Genomic DNA, 17,896 nt, shown 5'->3' with positions numbered 1-17,896 from the left:
ACCACAAGTCCCAGAGTTCTCTTTGTCAGGCAAGTACTACGTGGGGAATTAAATTGTTGAACTTGTCCAGTGAACTGGCAGGGAGCAGGACATTACGCGGTGAGCCAAAAAATCAAAGTCGTGATCATCTTTGCATCCCAGAGCTTCCTCAGGCTCCCAGACGTTCAAGCCCCCTTGATGACAGATACGCGCCGGGCAGGGGCAAGACTGACAATGCATCTCACCCTTCGTGCAGTCACGAACTGCACGGCAGCCGCCCTTGCTGTCCCTGGACCAGGAGGCGGGCCCGGGCCGATCCAATTCCTTGGGAAACACGAAATTCTGCCGGAGCAGGAACCAGTAAAGGACCGGGCCAACATGCTGAACGGGGCTTCTGTTACGTGTCTCTGTCTGACACGGACAAAATGTGCTGCAAAAACTCCTGGAAGAAGCAGAAGCCACGCGGGGAATCATGTGGAAGATGATTTATTGCTGGAAATTGGCATAATGCATTTCGGCCTACATGGCCATCCTCAGATGCCTCCATATACTGAAATGCTGGCTCACCCACGTTTAAATGTGTCCTGAAACCTTCCCATTGGTGGAAAGTCGGCCATCCCCAAAGAATGTGACCGTGTACTCCTTGCAGATTGTTGAAAACCACAAGTTCCAGAGTTCTCTTTGTCGGGTAAGTACTACGGGGGAAATTAAATTGTTGAAATTGTCCAGTGAACTGGCAGGGAGCAGGACATTGCGCGGTGAGTCGGGTAAGTACTACGGGGGAAATTAAATTGTTGAAATTGTCCAGTGAACTGGCAGGGAGCAGGACATTGCGTGATGAGTCAAGAAATCAAAGTCCTGATCGTCTTTGCAACCCACAGATTCCTCAGGCCCCCAGACGTTCAAGCCCCCTTGATGACAGATAAACGCCAGGCAGGGGCAAGACTGACAATGCATCTCACCCTTCGTTCAGTCACGAACTGCACGGCAGCCGCCCTTGCTGTACCTGGACAAGGAGCTGGACCCAGGCTGATCCAATACCTTGGGGAACACGAAATTCTGCCAGAGCAGGAACCAGTAAAGGACCGGCCAACTTGCTGAACGGGGCTCTATATATATATATATATATGCCCTTCAAAGTTTCCAAGTAAACACACACTCAAAGTTTTGGATTGCAAGTAGCTCGTTTATTATTTGTTACGCGTTTCGACAGAAATGTCTTGATCACATGATCAATATATATATGCAAAAAAAGAAGCAGAGAACTCTGGGCAGTTCTCAAGTTTAGGTGGAAGGCAGCTCCAATTTAGAGCACTCTCAACACCAGCGACACACTAATCAATCAATCAATTGTAAGCTTTATTCGGTTTTAAAAACACAAACCATAAAAGCATCCTAAGATCATAAAACTTTGTAGATCACAAAGTAATAAAAATTCATAAAAAATGACAATTTATGTTTAAAAAATAAACACTTAGCAGTTTACCCCCGCAAGCTTTGTATCCAGAATATCTAATTAAGGATTTTCCTATCTACAACTCAATTCATTTTTTTTTTAATATAAAATATTTAATAATATGGTACAAGGAATAAGGAATAAAGTGCAAAGTACAAAGGCATATATTTTAACCACAAATAAGTATACAGTACAAACATCATTTGTCATATTATGTACCAGTGCTTCGAGATATGAATTATTGTTTGTCCTCTGTCTTTCAATGGTTAGCACATGCCCAGCTGAAATGCAACGAAAGTAAATCTGAGATCTTGTTGTACGGCTCTTTCCCTGAGGACTTTAATGAGCGTCTCTGGCCTGCTGACCTACCCCCCCCCAAAAGCCACATCTGGCCCAGTAAAAAACCTAGGAGTCTGGTTCAGTAAGAACCTTAAGTTTGAGGACCACATTAAGAAACTCACGGGGGTTTGTTTTGCCACCCTAAAAACTCTACGTAGGTTCTTCCCTCTCCTGCCGAAAGAAGCTAAAGAGACCGTTATTCGCGCCTTGATTCTCTCTAGGTTGGATTACGCGAATGGACTGTTTGGCGGATTACCAGCATACCTGATTCACCGCCTCCAGGTCATTCAGAACGCTGCTGCCAGACTCTTGTTCAATGTTCCTAGGCGTTCCAGTGCTCACCCCCTGCTGTGTGCTCTCCATTGGCTTCCTGTTGCCCTCAGGATTCAGTTCAAAATCCTAGTGATGGCCTACCGAGCTATTCATCAAACTGGCCCTATCTACTTGTGGAAAAGGTTCCGTCTGTATGTCCCTAATCGCCTTTTGCGATCGGCCAACCTGTGCCAAATGTCCGTTCCCAAATTCAAATACTGCAGACTTGGCGGCCAATCTATTTCGGTAAGAGCAGCAAAATCCTGGAACACCCTTCCCCTTCACCTAAAAACTGCATCGACTCTCAATGTTTTTAAGAAAGGACTAAAAACTCACCTTTTTAATACAATAGTTTAAACTTTTTCTTATGTTCAGCTATTAGCCATTAGTCCTCTCCCAAACTGTTCTGCCTTCAGCGCGCCAGGATACTATTTTTTTAGTAATAGAGCGCGATATAAAAGCCTTTAATAATAATAATAATATTGTGTCTCATTTTAATTGCCTTCTGAATGAAGATCGCCACAGCATTACAGACTTTAACATTACCTAGACTGCAGATATATTCAAAAGCGGGTCTATATAAATATAACCTCTTGTTTAAGAACAGAGGTCGTAAAAGACAATTCCTAAGCTCCCTTTAAAAGTTACAAAACAAAATAAAATGTAACGCAGTCTTGTTTGATTTGCCAACACAGGTGCACTTTGGCAAATTTTGGCTCCACATGCCCATTTTTGGAAAAGCTATTAAAAAGTGAGCCAGACCCATCCGCAATCTTATAAGGTAAAATCTGTGGGTTGTGTTTGTAACCTGCAATAAATAATCTTGTGTCCCAGTCCCAAGTTTTCTCTCACAGTAATCCTTTGTCAAGGGTTTCACATTAGCATCTACTTCCCTCAACCAGTTACGTGAGTCCACCAAACTTCTTTTTAATTAATTTTTATCATATTCGAGTACTTGGGAGGAATTTTCTAGGTCAACATCCTCGATACATTCCTTTAAAAGATTTCTCATATATATTAACCACAGGATTTTATTCCCATGGTCAAGGGCAATACAGTCACTGGTTACCTCTTGTGTAAACCTTGCACCCTCTTTACTCCATATCCCATAACAAGTATTTAAACTTACGGTACTTATAAAATCACTAATGTACGGTGCCCCAAGTTCTTTATGTACACTATATGTAGGGGTGGAGTTTGGTACAGCAAGCAATCTTCGTAAGAAGTTATTTTCTTGGGTTTGGAGGGATGAACAATTTGCCACCCCCCAAAGTGCTGCTCCATAACAAGTTCCATTTACACATTTACTACTATATAAAGTCATGATTTCCCTAATAGGTTTATTTCCAATCTTTTTTGAAAACCTAAAGACTGCCTCTGTCGACCTGGTAAGCTTTAATTTGCATTGCTCAATCTGGATTCTCCAGTGTCCTTGTGCATTGTAAACTAACCCCAGATATACAAATGAGTTTGTTTCTTTAATAGGAACACTATTTACATGGTGAATCTTTGTTTTTGATTTCCCTTGTCCACACACCATCAAGAAGGTTTTATTCAAATGTAATGCAAGGTCCCTATCCTGGATATATTCAGCAAATTTTTCTATCAGGGACTGTATTCCATTCGCCGTTCCTGATAGAAGAACTGCGTCATCCGCATTTAGTAAAATTGGAAAGGCACGTTTACCTACTCTTGGGGTGTCAGCATTTACATTTTGTAACTCTGCATCCACTCCGTTTACATATAGGGAGAATAGAAGGGGGGCAAGGACACAGCCCTGTCTAATTCCCAGAGTTACCCTAAAACTTTATGTACACTCTCCTCCAACCCCGTAACGCACTCTAGTACTCAGACGACTGTACAATTGTAAAAGATAATTCACAATGTCATTTGGTGCCCCCAAGTTAATCAATGTTTCCCACAATTTTGAATGATTTACTAGGTCAAACGCACATGTGAGTTCAATAAAACAAAGATGTAAGTGACCCTTTTTGCGCAATTGTATATTTGGAAATAAGAAGGTGTAGATTTATGCACTGTTCTATTGTCCCAATCTCCCTTCTGAAGCCATATTGTGTTTCAGTAAGGATTTTGTTCTCTCCTACCCACAATTCCAATCTCTCCAGCAATATCCTACCCATTACTTTAGATGTTGTGTCAAGAAGGGAGATTGGACGATAACATTTGGGGTCATTCCTATTTCCCTTTTTAAAGATTGGGACAATTATACTTTCTGTCCATGCATGTTCTTGGGATCAAACCTTCAGCAATACTATTGAACACATTTTGTAACAACGGACCCCATAGGCCCACATTCTGTTTGAAGATGTCTATAGGGACACCATTAACACCAGGTGCCTTTCCATTAGTACATTTTTCTAAGGCCGAAGTGACTTCATTTACAGTAATTGGGTCTAAATTAACGTTATCAAAATTTATGAAGATATTATTATAGTCTGATTCAGAAGAATATATTGTGTCACTATGAACTGTTAATACAGAAATTTCATTTTCTGAGTTAAAAACCTTTGTAAAATGGTTAATATACTCTTAGGGTTGTACTAAGCTTTCAATCTTTACAGCACTATTGTCTTTAAAATATGAATGGTTTATTGTTTTCCAAAAAAGAGAAAAGTCCCAAGTATTTGCTACCTGTGTAAGCTTCTCCCATGCCTCGCTTTGAATTTCTCTCTTTCTTCTTTCCACTGTCAATTTATATATCCTCCTCCGATTTTTAATCTGTTCGATGTCTTTTGGTCTAATCTTCAGAGCATTCTTTATTAGGCGTTTTGCCTCTGTACCTTCTGAATCAAACCAACTAACTATCTTCTTCTTATTTTTATTATTCTTTACTTTTAAGCCAAGAGAAATTGATTCGGTTATTTTGCGGAAAGCCCTAATAATATCTTTATTTGTAGAATCCCAGCTGTTACATAATTCTATATCATTTTTACACTTGCTCAATAATCTCTCTATAAAATTGGTCTGATTCATCCCAGACCATTTGATCGAAATACCATTTTCTCCCTGGGTTTTTATACTTTGTGCCAAATACAATCCTCCACAGGGGTTATCATTTAACCTCACAGTTAAAAATACTGGGTTGTGGTCGCTTAAACAGCTTTTTTCCATCTCTATTGTTTTACTATCTGGTTCTGGCCTTGTACCGAGATTATTATATGGTCAATTATTGAACACTGGCCATGCCCTTCAAATGTTAGTAACTCCACTTGTCCCTTCTGTAGCGTCTGATCCACTAATTACAAATTATATTTGCACAGAACCCAGTTAATTGATTCCCCATACGTATTATGTGGGAAATGAGTATAACTTCCTCCGAACTCATTCTCATATCCACAGTACTTCCCTTCGAGAATGTCACATTTCCTACAATTAAAATCTCCAACCCCAAACAAAAGGTAGTCACCCTTGATCTGTTTTAGAAATAGATCAAGCTTCTTTTAAAGGGATAGAATTACTTGATTTCTATTACTGTCAAAGACATTATTATAAAAGTTAATTATCATAAAACACTGATGATCATTAGTGTTTAACCACAGAAACTGGAAATAATGGGAATCAATATAAACATACTTCAATGTCAGCGGACATGTAACCGCCAGTAAAACAGCTAAGCGACACATTAAATTTGCCGACCTCAAATGTCTGCTTTTCTATCAAAGTCTTTGAACATAGGATCAGCACAGTGCCATCCATGCCGAGATAGAAAGGCACAAAGTCTTTTGCCATTTCTACAGCAAAGTCTTTAGGCATAGGATTAGCAGAACGCTATCCATATCGAGCTGTAAAATGGCCAAAGCCTTTTACCACTTCAGGCATAGTATTGCAGCTTTGGATTGGTAAAATACCAGCCAAAACCAACCTGAAATGAATAAAAGCAAACCCTGACACGTGTTTTGCTCTCAATATAGCTCTTCAGAGAGGTATAACTTTGTCCAGACACAAGGAAGCGCACAGTATAAGGCAAAACAAAACCTTTTCAGGCATAGAGTGATGCATAAATTATGCACAAAAAGAAGCAGAGAACTCTGGGTAGTTCTCAAATTTAGGTGGAAAGCAGCTCCAATTTAGAGCACTCTCAACACCGGCGACACTTTACATTTTCTCACCTCAAATGTCTGCTTTTCTATCAAAGTCTTTAAGCGTTGGATTAGCACAGTGCCATCCATGCCGAGATAGAAAGGGACAAGCTAACAGATGTATCAACATTGCATTTTGCGATTTCATAATAGCGAATTTTACTGATTCGCTAATATGGAATCGCAAAATGCAATTTGTGTAGCTTTCGCAAAACAATTTCCGATTCCTACATATTCCTTAATAGTGAATCGCAAATTGCAATTTGCAATTAAGGAATCCCTTCCTATTCAATCCAGAAATGAATGGGAAGACATTTACAATTTGCGATTACCAAATTGGTAATCCCAATTTGCAATTGCAGTTTCAAGGGTGATATGGGGCCAAAAGGCCACCCTGCTGCACCCCCAAAAAAGGTAAGTGTGCACATGTGGCGCACATACATGCCATAAGGGCATATGTGTGTGCCGCATGGCACTTACAAAAAATGCAAAAATGTTTTGTTTTTTTAAGGATTTGCAAATTACCACCAAGTTGAAGTTGGTGGTATTTGCGATTTCCTAAAGCAGGGTTCCGATTTTTACCTGCTTCCTGCACTGCATTTGAGGAATCGCAAATTGCGATTCCCTAAATGCATCCGCAAAATAGGTCATCGCAAAAATTGTGATTCCCTATTTTGTGATTACCTTTTGGGATGATACATCCCAAAAGGCTTTTTACTGTTCACAAACGGCCCGATTCTGCTAATTGGCCCGTTTGCGACCGGTAAAAAGCTTGATACATCTGTCCAGAAGTCTTTTGCCATTTCCACAGCAAAGTCTTTAAGCATAGGAATAGCACAGTGCTATCCATGTCGGGCTCCAAAATCACCAAAACCCTTTACCACTCCAGGAACAATATTACAGCTTTGGATTGGTAAAAAACCAGCCGAGCCAACCTGAAATGAATAAAAGCAACCCCTGACACATGTTCCGCTCTCATTAGAGCTCTTCAGAGAGGTATAGCTTTGTTCAGAACCTTAGTTCTGGACTAGCATTCTACTTACTGCAAAGCACTTCAACACCTCGTCATGGGTAGCAAGCGCAATATAAATGTAATTTACAATTACAGTTACAGTGCAGTTGTTCCCCCTGCCAGAATATATCTTCCCCATCCCTCCCATACTGTCCTTACCCCTTTCGGTTCATCCGTGACCCACACAGAAGCACCCACACACATTTACCACTTGAGCCAATGGAGTAGCGTGCTCCCAGTCAGCAAAGTGCTTTAGGGCCTTATCAGGGGTAGTAATCACTACATTAAAAACGTAATGCACTACACCAAAGTCAGTGGCTCAACAAGTTCAGCTCCAATTTTGACTCAGTGGACATGCATGCAAACAACAAGAAACCTGTTGCACGCCATTCGGAACTGCAGCCAACCAAGTATATTAACTATGCAAGATATAATAATTTTTTCAAATCCAGCTACTTCTGAAGTTAGTATATTGTACTCAATACAATGCTGGATTATTAATAATTAGGCACCAGCTTTGAAATGATTGAAATGAAATTAGGCACCTATTTTGAAATATAGAGCAAGGTCCATAGTGCACATGTAGCTCACTTAAGTACATATTGTGAAAAAAACTAAAGTTAGTAACCTATATCTGCTGTCATATCCTGATTCTGTTCTCAGGTGTACGCTAGAGGGTTTAATATGCTGATAACTGTGTATCCTTTCCAAAATGATTTGATCTTACACATGGATGTTTTGGCACATCAAAAAATAAATCAAGCCATGGAGATAAACCGGGTACTGTATTATCAGAATAACAAAACATGATACATGTAGACATTTACAAGAAATTTCCATTACTCTGTTAAAGATAATGTAGCCAGGGGCTTTGGTATCAATAGTAAAGTAGGTGCAGTTGAACAAGGGACCAAGTGTTTGAGGCACCCTTGCAATGATTGTCTTTTACTGCCCTACCAAGGGTGGGAGACCATTTAGTATGCTTCATTATTGCGTATGGTTCCCTTGATGAGATACTGAATGTACCCTCAATATCGAATATCACTGCTTTCCATGGAGGAAAGTCCAGTTCTAAATGGTTTCTGCTCGATTTACCTTTATTGACTGAACATATATAATACAACTTTCACAATAAAATATGCTACCATTGATGTTAGAACATTATATCTCACATTTATGGACCTGAGCAGTGCATTCAATAGAGTCAAGCGCTCCAAATTGTGGATCATTCTTAAGCAGATTGGTTTGCAGCAGGATTTGGTTGACTTTTTGCATACACTGCTTTGGAAGGTTTCAGACACTGTGAGGTATGACACAGATGGAGCATGCACCCAATTGTTTTCACTAGCTTGTGGTGTCCGTCAAGGGTGTGTTATGGCCCCAATTCTTTTTCTTTTATATATAAATGTTCTAGAGTCCTCTCTTATTAGTAATTACAGTGACTTAGATTTAAGACCTCCCCTCTGCCGGCACGTCTCTATGCCGATGATGCGGTGTTGCTTGACAGCACGCCAAATGGGATCCGGGGCCATGTTGATAATTTTGTATCCCTTATGGATAAATTGGACCTGGATACCAACATTACAAAGTCTCGTTACAAGGTGCATGGCCCCGACCGCAATAAGGTGAGACCTATAAGTATTAAAGGCGCTAATATCACCAAGGTCAGTGAATTCCCCTATTTGGGTGTAACTTTTGATTATAAGAATTGCTTTGTGCCTTGTCTCTTTGATAGATGTTCACGATTTACCAGTGTAGTGGGGTCTCTATTTAGTATATCTATGAGCGTAGGCAGCAAACCCATTGCCACCTTATCGGAAATATATAAATTAAAATGTTTACCTGTTCTTACCTATGGGATGGGAATTTGGGGGTATAAGGATTACAGCAGCCTCCAGGAGGAGGAAAAACACTTTTGTAGACATTCACTTTGCATTGGTCTGGGTAGCTCACGTCATTTTATTCATGATGACCTTGGTCTGTCCTGTGTTTCAGATCTGGTGGGGCTTGCCCCTCTTCTATTATGGATCTCTATCTGAAGCAATTCAGAGACCTCCTTTAATCGTGATATTATTGAGGACTGCCTGTTTTGTCATCACGGCTTAAGAATCCCATGGCTGAATTTCTACAAAAAACTTTGAACGCCATTGACAGACCTGTTCTTTAACCAGGACTTCATATTGATGTAAGAATCCGCTACGGTTGAACATTTATTTTTAACAAAGAAAGTTTTGAACAGGGAAGATATGGAGATTATGAGGCCCAACATGAAAGAATTAATGGGTTTACAATTGACACCTGGGGTATTTGTTATATGTAAACAACATAAGGGATAGAGGTCTATTGACAAAGTTTCATTTAGGTTCCATCCAATGTCATTTGTGCTTCCATCTTGGCCAATTTGATCTGAAGGACATTATGCTCCGCCCTTGTGATGAAGTTCTACCCCAAACCATAGCGCATTTTGATATTTTTGTCAATTTTATGTAGTGGCGAGAAAATGTTTATTATCACCAATAGTTTAAAACTTTGGATTTCATCAGTATAGACTGGACCTATATTTTCTATGGACACATCGGCTCCCTATGTGATCTATTCGGTGGGCACGTTTCTGAGACATGCACTTTATTGGCACAATTTTATTTCTTTTTAGATTCTGATAAGCTGTTCAGATTTTTTTGTGTTTTTAGTCAACTTTAATGGCAAATGTAATTTGGTTATTTTAACTTGGTCTGTTTTGTAGTTTTATGATTGTATATTATATTCGAAATAAAGTATTGAATTGAATTGATGTCAGAACAATTTTGAGGTTGTGGGTACTAAAATCATTGGGGCTTATTTACAAGCACCTTGCACCACCAGTGCGTCACGTTTTGTGACACACAGGAGGCGCAAACTGCTACCCCCATATTTAGAAGGACACGTAAAGCCACCCTGCGAGGAAAGGGGCGTGGCATGGGTGTTGCCGTGGCATTTCCCATGCAACACCCCTGGCTTCTGCCAGATTTATGAGAAATCAAAAACCTGGAAATGCGTCAGAATGCTATGCGTCCCCGGGGGAGGTGCAAGGCAGAGAAATATTTAATTTCTCCTCGTTTTCCTTCCTCTTTTTATGTCTTCTGCATTCTGCAGCATACATAGATAGGGAAATCACCTCTTGAGGTTTTTTATGTGCAGAAAGGGGCACCTTGGTGCAAGGGTGCTTACGTTGGCGCATGGCAGCAAATTGTGCGCCACTGCAGGGAGAGCAAAGGGATCCATCATATCGTTGTAGATGTGACTCATCCCTGTGCATCAGAATTAACGCAGCACAGCACAGCCAACTGGCTTGCGGCACCGCGCTGCGTTAATTCCTTGTAAATGAGGCCCATAGATTTTTAACTGAATATAAATCAGCAATAACAGCTCTCAAATACTGTTATCTCCCTTTGTCCCATTCTAATACAGCAACTGGAACCTATAAAAAAAATTGTAACATGTAATGTGCTATTTGTACAGGGTATTACTGGGTCAGTAAAACAATTCAGGCTTACTCCATAAGTAGGGCCAACAGAGGGTGGACCTGACATGGCGATAGGTTGGGACCTGAAGTGCATAAAGGGGCTCAGATATACATTTGTAAAATGGTTGCCTTTTATAAAGCTAGAATTGGACCATGGTGTGTCGAAACCCGCAGGCGGCCTATGCCTCTCTGGCCCCATGAGAGGGCCTGCTAAGAAAACAAGAGTAGCCATATAGCAGAACCTTTGCAATGGCACACACACACTTCCATTATTTTGCACTATTTCACTGGTGGTGAAATACGAAATAAAGCGATTTTTGTCCCTGACCACATGATCAAAAGCGTTTTGCTTTGGCACAAATGGATAACATTGGATTGTAGACCCATTCTTAAACTATGTAACACATGCTCTTGCTTATACATTATTTTTCTGTTGTCCCAGATATTTTATCAAAGAAAATGTCACTCAAGAAGTACATGTAAAAAAAAGAGCAAACTGATTTTGCACTGCTTTCACCACTCTTCGAATAAGAATGGAAGTACATATTTTCCCCAAAACAAATTCCCATTTTTTAAAAATTTGAAACGTGGACCAAAGAACATGAATTCATGCTCTTGCTGCAGTTTTTTTGCACAGTTGTTTTTCTGAAACGGCGCCAGATAATTTTATTCCTGAAAAAGTGAACAGGACTAGTTGTGCATCTTTATTTTAGATCCCAAGGCTTCGTAATCTATTTTAGTAGCATTGATAAAGCGCATCAGAATTACGTGTCTTACAGAAATCCTTCTGGTCCATTGCCTCTAATAGGAGGCGGAGTTTGCCAGTGGCATTCCATTTGAAGGGAGGACTCACCAGGTGAATTGGGACCAGAATTAGAGATACCCCTTAAAAGTTCTCCTTTTTTAGGGGGCCCTAAAGGTTCTTACACTCCACTATACCTCTGGCCCCTCAGAATTAACACTGCCTCTAATAGTGGTAATTCCTGCTGTCGGCGGAGTTACTACTAGGCAGGTTTAGGACCTCATATGAGGCTTTTAGAGCACGGGAAGAGGCTTGAGGGATAGGGCGCGTGTCCCAGCGCTATCATAAACTGCCGGGATTTGTATTTCTGGAAACTAAATAAAGATAAAAGCACCTTAAATACAGAAGTTGCTATAGAGATTTGTATTTACACTGTCGTCACTGGCAGCCCTTGCTCACGGGCAATCAGGCCTCAGCTATCCAGGGGCTTTAATGCTCCATTAAGTTAGTGACCTAAAATGCTAAAAATAGAGAGTCTCTGGGAGGAAACCTGGCGCGGACTGGATGAAAAGGCACTTTTTTCACTCGCGGCATCTGCTGCTTCAGTGGCGCATTGTCGTTTCGTTTAATATTTTAATGGGCCTGGCAGTCTGCAAACACACGCGGCAGTGACCTTTTCAACCGCACCAAAGGTGCAGAGGCTAATGAGCACCTCCAGTCTGCGGGTGGAGGAGCAGATCTTTTTTTCTGCTTTTTGCCTAGTAAAAGGCAGTTTTAGGTTAACAAAGAAAACTCAAAATGACTGCCCTGACTGAGCGTCCGGCCTCCTGGTCCCCTGTGTGTTTTCAAAAACCCGACAAGGCGCCACATAGACGTGCAAATCATTTCAGTCATATAGGTAGCTCGAAAGCATCCCAGACCAGAGACAGTTCTATCGAAAACTCCAGTGACCTTTTGCAAATGTTTTACTGTACTCTGTAATATATGAAATGGGTCATTGGTTGGTATTTGAATGAAATGACAGCGATATTCAAGGTCTCAGGGGCACTTTAGGGGCTCTATGCCCCAGTGCCACTGAACCTGCTGCACTATTGGAAGCTACACCCCTGTACAGCTGAATGGACACTAATGTTTGAGCTAATAAATCAACTGCTGTCGATTTCAAATATTTTAAGTTGGCAATTTTTCATCAGTAGATCTTTCCTTGCTGAACAGGTGGGGACAATTTCCAAAAACAGATCAACAAGTCAATCCAGTAGGAACTACTCACAAGTGGTCAATTAGAATTCCCAACTGGTGAGTGACACGTATTCCCCTTTCTCCTCTCAAAATTCAGGGATAGACAGCATCTGATCTGTACATGCTCAATACCGCTCCCACTGAATATGAAGCCCAAATTTTGATGACAATTTTTTGTCCTATATTTTCGAGTTTCAGGATCTTGTTTCTGGCGTTTGTAATTTTCCCTCTACTGAGCTCCTAAGGAGAAAACTCCAGTTGATGGAGATACATCTCACAAATGATTACCGCAGATATCATTTAAGGCAGGGCAAAGTGGGCTCTGGACCAGGGCCCCAGCCATTCAGGGGGCCACTGATAGAGCCGGCTCTGTTCTGCAGAGTCTTTCCATGATGACCTTGAGTAATTCTTAAACAGATTGTTTTAAATGCTGTTTTCCTCTCATTTACTTTTAATGTGGGTGATGTGTGACAGTCTATTACAGACATTTTTCAAAGAAATGCTGGGGCAGATCTACAAAAAAGAGCTGCTGGTCGGCACCGCAAGCCCTTTGGCCACACCACGCTACAGCACTTTCAGAGCACAGGAATGCGACATATCTACAATGATATGTCACATTCCTGTGCTCTCCCCTGGGCTGGCGCAGAAACAGCTGCCATGCCCCAGCGCAGCACCCTTGCACCATGGTGCAAGGATGCCTGTGCCATGGGGAGAATACTTTTGTGAAGGAAAGGGCCCTTTCCTGCACATAAGCAATCACTGCAGGCATTTCCCTCTTTCAATCGGTGTTGTAGAATGCAGCACGCATTGAAAGAGGAAAAAACGAGGAGAAATTAAATTTTTTTTCCTTGTTTCCCTTGGCTACGCCTTGGCCACCCCTATGGTGGCGCAGCAAACTGACGTATTTCCAGGTTTACGATTTCTCGTAAATATGGAAATGCATCAGTGGACATGGGTGTTGCATGGGAACACCCACAGCAACACCCATGTCCCGCCCCTAACACGCAAAGTGTTGCGTGAACAGGGGCGATATATACAAGCACAGGTTAAGTCACGCAGGGTGACTTTACCTTAGCAGGCTGCGCCACCAGTGCATCACGCAACATGATGCACCAACGGCGCCTGGGGCTTGTAAATCTGCCCGCTGTGTTTATGTTTCATGCAGCATCCATGAAAACGTTTCTTTTAGATAAAAGGATCAAAACAGGGCCTCAGAAATAGGAGGGTGGCACAGAGATAATTTCCTGTAATATTAGTGAGCTGCTGCTATGTTACAATATTGAAAACACACATCACTATCCCCGAATATTAAATGTAAACACCTTTAGAATTTGGAGGGGTGTCTATGTGCACTTTGAGTGATGAGCATGAAAACGCTGAAACTGGATCATAAATTCAAAGTTTGTCCCGCACAGGGCCCCCCAAAATACGATTGCCCAGTCCCCCAAAATCATTAAAATGTCCCTGGGTTACCAATGTCTAAAGAAGGTTGTTAGCAAGCAGGGGCCGGCATCGGACACGCCGCATGTATGGTGGTCGTGCCGGCCCCCGATGACGAGCCAGGGAGGCATGGCTGTTGCGCGCAATAGTGACGCGGGGGCGCACCTCATGGGGATTGGTTTGTCCGGCTCGCGCCCCGGAAGGGATAATGATCACTTCCAAGGCACGTGCTGCACAAGTGCCGGGGGCCAGTTAGAAATGGCTCCTGGCTGGACCTTAAGGCATAATAAAAGGCTGGGGAGCGGCGAAAGCTGCCTCTTTGCTCGCTCCGCCCCCAGCCTACACAGGCATCCTTCCGGCCTAGCTAGGAGGCTGTATTTAAATTTCTCTGTTTGTTTTTTAAGGTCGGCACGTCGGATTGCAGGACGGCTCCTCGGAGATCCCCAGCCTCACTGGGAGGCTTTATATTACTTGTTTTTTGTTTTGCAGGTTGGCGCTGGTCCACAGCAGATTAAACCAAGAGAACGAAGCGGCTTGTGGGACTCCTCAAAATTTCACTTAGAGATCTCACCCGTGCTCCTTTTGAACAGCGGGGAGTTTTTCAGGGGGACCTGCGCGGTAGCAGCAGGATTTTGGAGCACCCGAGCTGCACTGTGAAAGTGGAGTCTGTTGCGGCGCGTGAGCAGCGCGATTGGGGGAATTTGCATCAGCAGTTTTGGGGGTCAGGGTCAGTGTCCCTTAATGGTACTGGGACCTCCCCATCATCACTAAGAGGCCTCACCTATTCTACCTTTGTTATTTTAGAGGCAGGATCCGGCGCCCAGCACAGCATGCGCCAAAGCGCCAATAAGGGGTATTAGCAGCATCAGAGGGGGGAGAGCAGCCAGGTGCAGTGCAGGCAGCTGCCTCGGACCCAGGAGGCACAGCAGCTCCTTAGCTTCGCTTGGAGGCCTCACTTGATCTGTCTTTGCGTTCTGGGCAACAATCAGCTCCTCAGCCTCGCTTGGGTAGCGCTGAACACGCAGTTGTGTAGACAAGAGCAGCTGGTGTACTTTCGTTTGATCTACAATCAGCAGCGTGTTTTTGCATGACTTCTTCTTGGATCATCAGTGCAAGGGGGGCCTTAAGGGGACAAGTACAGGCCTGCATTCCAGAGCTTCTGGGAGCCCTATGGGTTTGAGTAATACCCACCTGACCCACTGGATTAGCTTGTGGGCGTGGCTCTGGTTGTGTGGGTGCTTGTGGCCAGTTGTGGCTACCTCCTATGAATTTACAAGGTAAGGGCCTGGGCAGTGTCCCAGCCCGTGGTGTGCTTTGTGGTGTGTTAGTGTAGGCTGCTCCAGGGGTGCCTGTTAGCCTGTGGGGGGCACTGATAGTTTGGGGTAGTTGGTTACACATTACACACTGGTGTTTCATGCATCTTACAGTTGAAGGTACAATGGCCAGTAAGGCTAAGACGGATGAACAGCGCTCTCGCATGTAGAATTTGATGGAGGCAATGGTGCAAAAAATGGTTGATATGGAGGATAGATTAAAAAAGGTTGATGAGATGGGACAGGCCATTGCAGACCTCAGAGAGAACGTTGATGGGCATGACTAGGTTGAAGACAGGGCCAGACAGTCCAATGTGGCTCCCAAGGCAGCATTCCCTCCCCTACCCAAAAAAGAGTAGATTTAAAAGGGGGGGCATAGAGGGGTGAAGGGGCAAATGGCCCCACTGAGCCAGTGGCCCCTCTGCCAGTTCCACACACAAGCGGGGAAGGGGGATCCAGGATCATCTGGGGGTAGTGAGCCACCGGGCAGTGATGGGGGTGTTCCTCCAGCAGGTACAGGAGGACAGCCGGGAACGGCTGGCAGTAGCCTGCAGGCCCCAGTTGCCCCTATGGGGAGCCCCACAGGGGTTTCCCCAGTTCCTCAGGATTTGGCATCTAGTTTAGCGGCGGTTCTCCCATGGTTGGGTAAGGTTGGGAACTGGTCCCCGGCAGCTGGGATGTCTGGCAGCGGAGAGGACTTACTTAATAAAGCCAGGCAACTAGTTGCTCAGTTGGATGGGGCATTGGGGGGTACACCAGGGGAAGGGCTGAGTGCTCTTACCCCTGTCACTCCAGTGGGGGATGCAACCCCTAGTGGGGCCAGCAAAGAATTGGCAGCAAGCAGCTCAGGTGTAGACTCAGCAAAGGAGAAGCCAGCAGAACCAGCGAGGGCAGCCGCAGCAGGTAAGTGACAGACTTTGCCAGTGTTAGGTGTGGGGGAAGCGCGCACCCCTAGGGAACAGCTGGCAAGACATGTCACGCAGGAAGTGAAAGAGAAGATTTGGAAGGGGAGCTATGTCAGTATGTTCTCGTTGCTGCTTGATGAAACTGAAAGGGAGGAGACCAAGAAAAAGAAAGATTGGATGCTCCCTAGGGAGTGGGCAAGTGAATTGCAAAAATATAGGATTGAGGAAACTGATGAACTGGGTGAGGGGCTTCTCAGTTTACATGGCTGTTATGGCAGAGCGTTTCCCAAATTTGGCTGCAGAAATGGCATGCTAACAGAGAAGGATCACTGGGGCACACAAAAAATATGGTGGGATAGGATGGAAGGAATATGATAAAAGCTTCAGAAGAGCTAAGGCCTCAGATCCTGCCCTCACTTTGGACCAAATTGATATGACTTCATGGTTAGACCAATTTGGTTGTGTGTCACAAGACAGTGCCAAGGGCCAGTGCATTCAGTCTTTTCAGTCTTTTCCCCGCTAGCTCCAGTAGTGGGGAGGTAAAAAAGGGGCGTATTGGGAATTCAACAGGCGCACACGCACTAGGAATCCAGGCACGTGTAAGTTTAAGCATGCATGCTCTTTATGTGCCAATACATCACACCCCAAATCCAAGTGTTTTAAGAAGTCAAAGAATAGAGGGAGAAAGTTCTCCCATTATAACAACTGCATTGATCCCATGGTTAAATAGAAACTCTTGTCCTTCATCTGCCAGATTGTTTCTAGATGGTTTCAGATATGGTTTTAGGATTCCCGAGCCAGATTATGCAGGGAAACCTGAGTGCAAGAACCAGCTATCGGTAAGGGCCAACCCAGTTGTGGCTGCAACAAAAATAGAGAAAGAACTGCGCCTTGGCAGAGTAGCAGGGCGATTTGTCACCATCCCAGTTAAAAAAGTGTCTGTTCCCCTCTGGGGGTGGTCCCAAAAAAAAGATTTAGGGCACTTTAGGTTGATTCATAACCTGTCTGCACCTTGGGGGAAATCCTTGAATGATGCTATTGATGATGAACTGTGCACAGTCAAATACTCCTCCTTTGATCAAGCTGCTGAGATGCTCAAGGGTTTGGGCCCTGGTGTGCTGCTGGTGAAGTCAGACATTGAGTCAACTTTCCACCTGTTACCAGTCCATCCTTTAGACTTTCATCTTCTGGGCTTCCAGTTCCAGAGGAAGTTCTACATGGACACGTGCATGCCTATGAGTTGCTCGGTCTCCTGCGCCTACTTTGAAAAATTCAGTTAATTTTTGGAATGGGTTTTTAGACAGGTAACTGGCCACCAGTATGTCTTGCACTACTTCAATGACTTCCTCTTCCTGGGCTCATCAGGCTCCCAGGAGTGTGGGAGGGCACTGCGGGAATTTTGCATGCTCATGCAGAGTTTTGGGGTCCCATTAGCACCAGGGAAGACGGTCGGGCCATCCACAATGATTGAGTTCTTGGGGATAGAGTTAGACTCAACCCAGGGTGTTTTCGGCTGCCCACAGAAAAGATCACTAAGTTTAGGTCAGCCTTGCAGCA

This window comes from Lissotriton vulgaris, chromosome 6 (assembly GCF_964263255.1).
Source record: "Lissotriton vulgaris chromosome 6, aLisVul1.2, whole genome shotgun sequence".
NCBI classification, from domain to species: Eukaryota; Metazoa; Chordata; class Amphibia; order Caudata; family Salamandridae; genus Lissotriton; species Lissotriton vulgaris.
Note: the sequence above shows the minus strand (reverse complement) of the source record.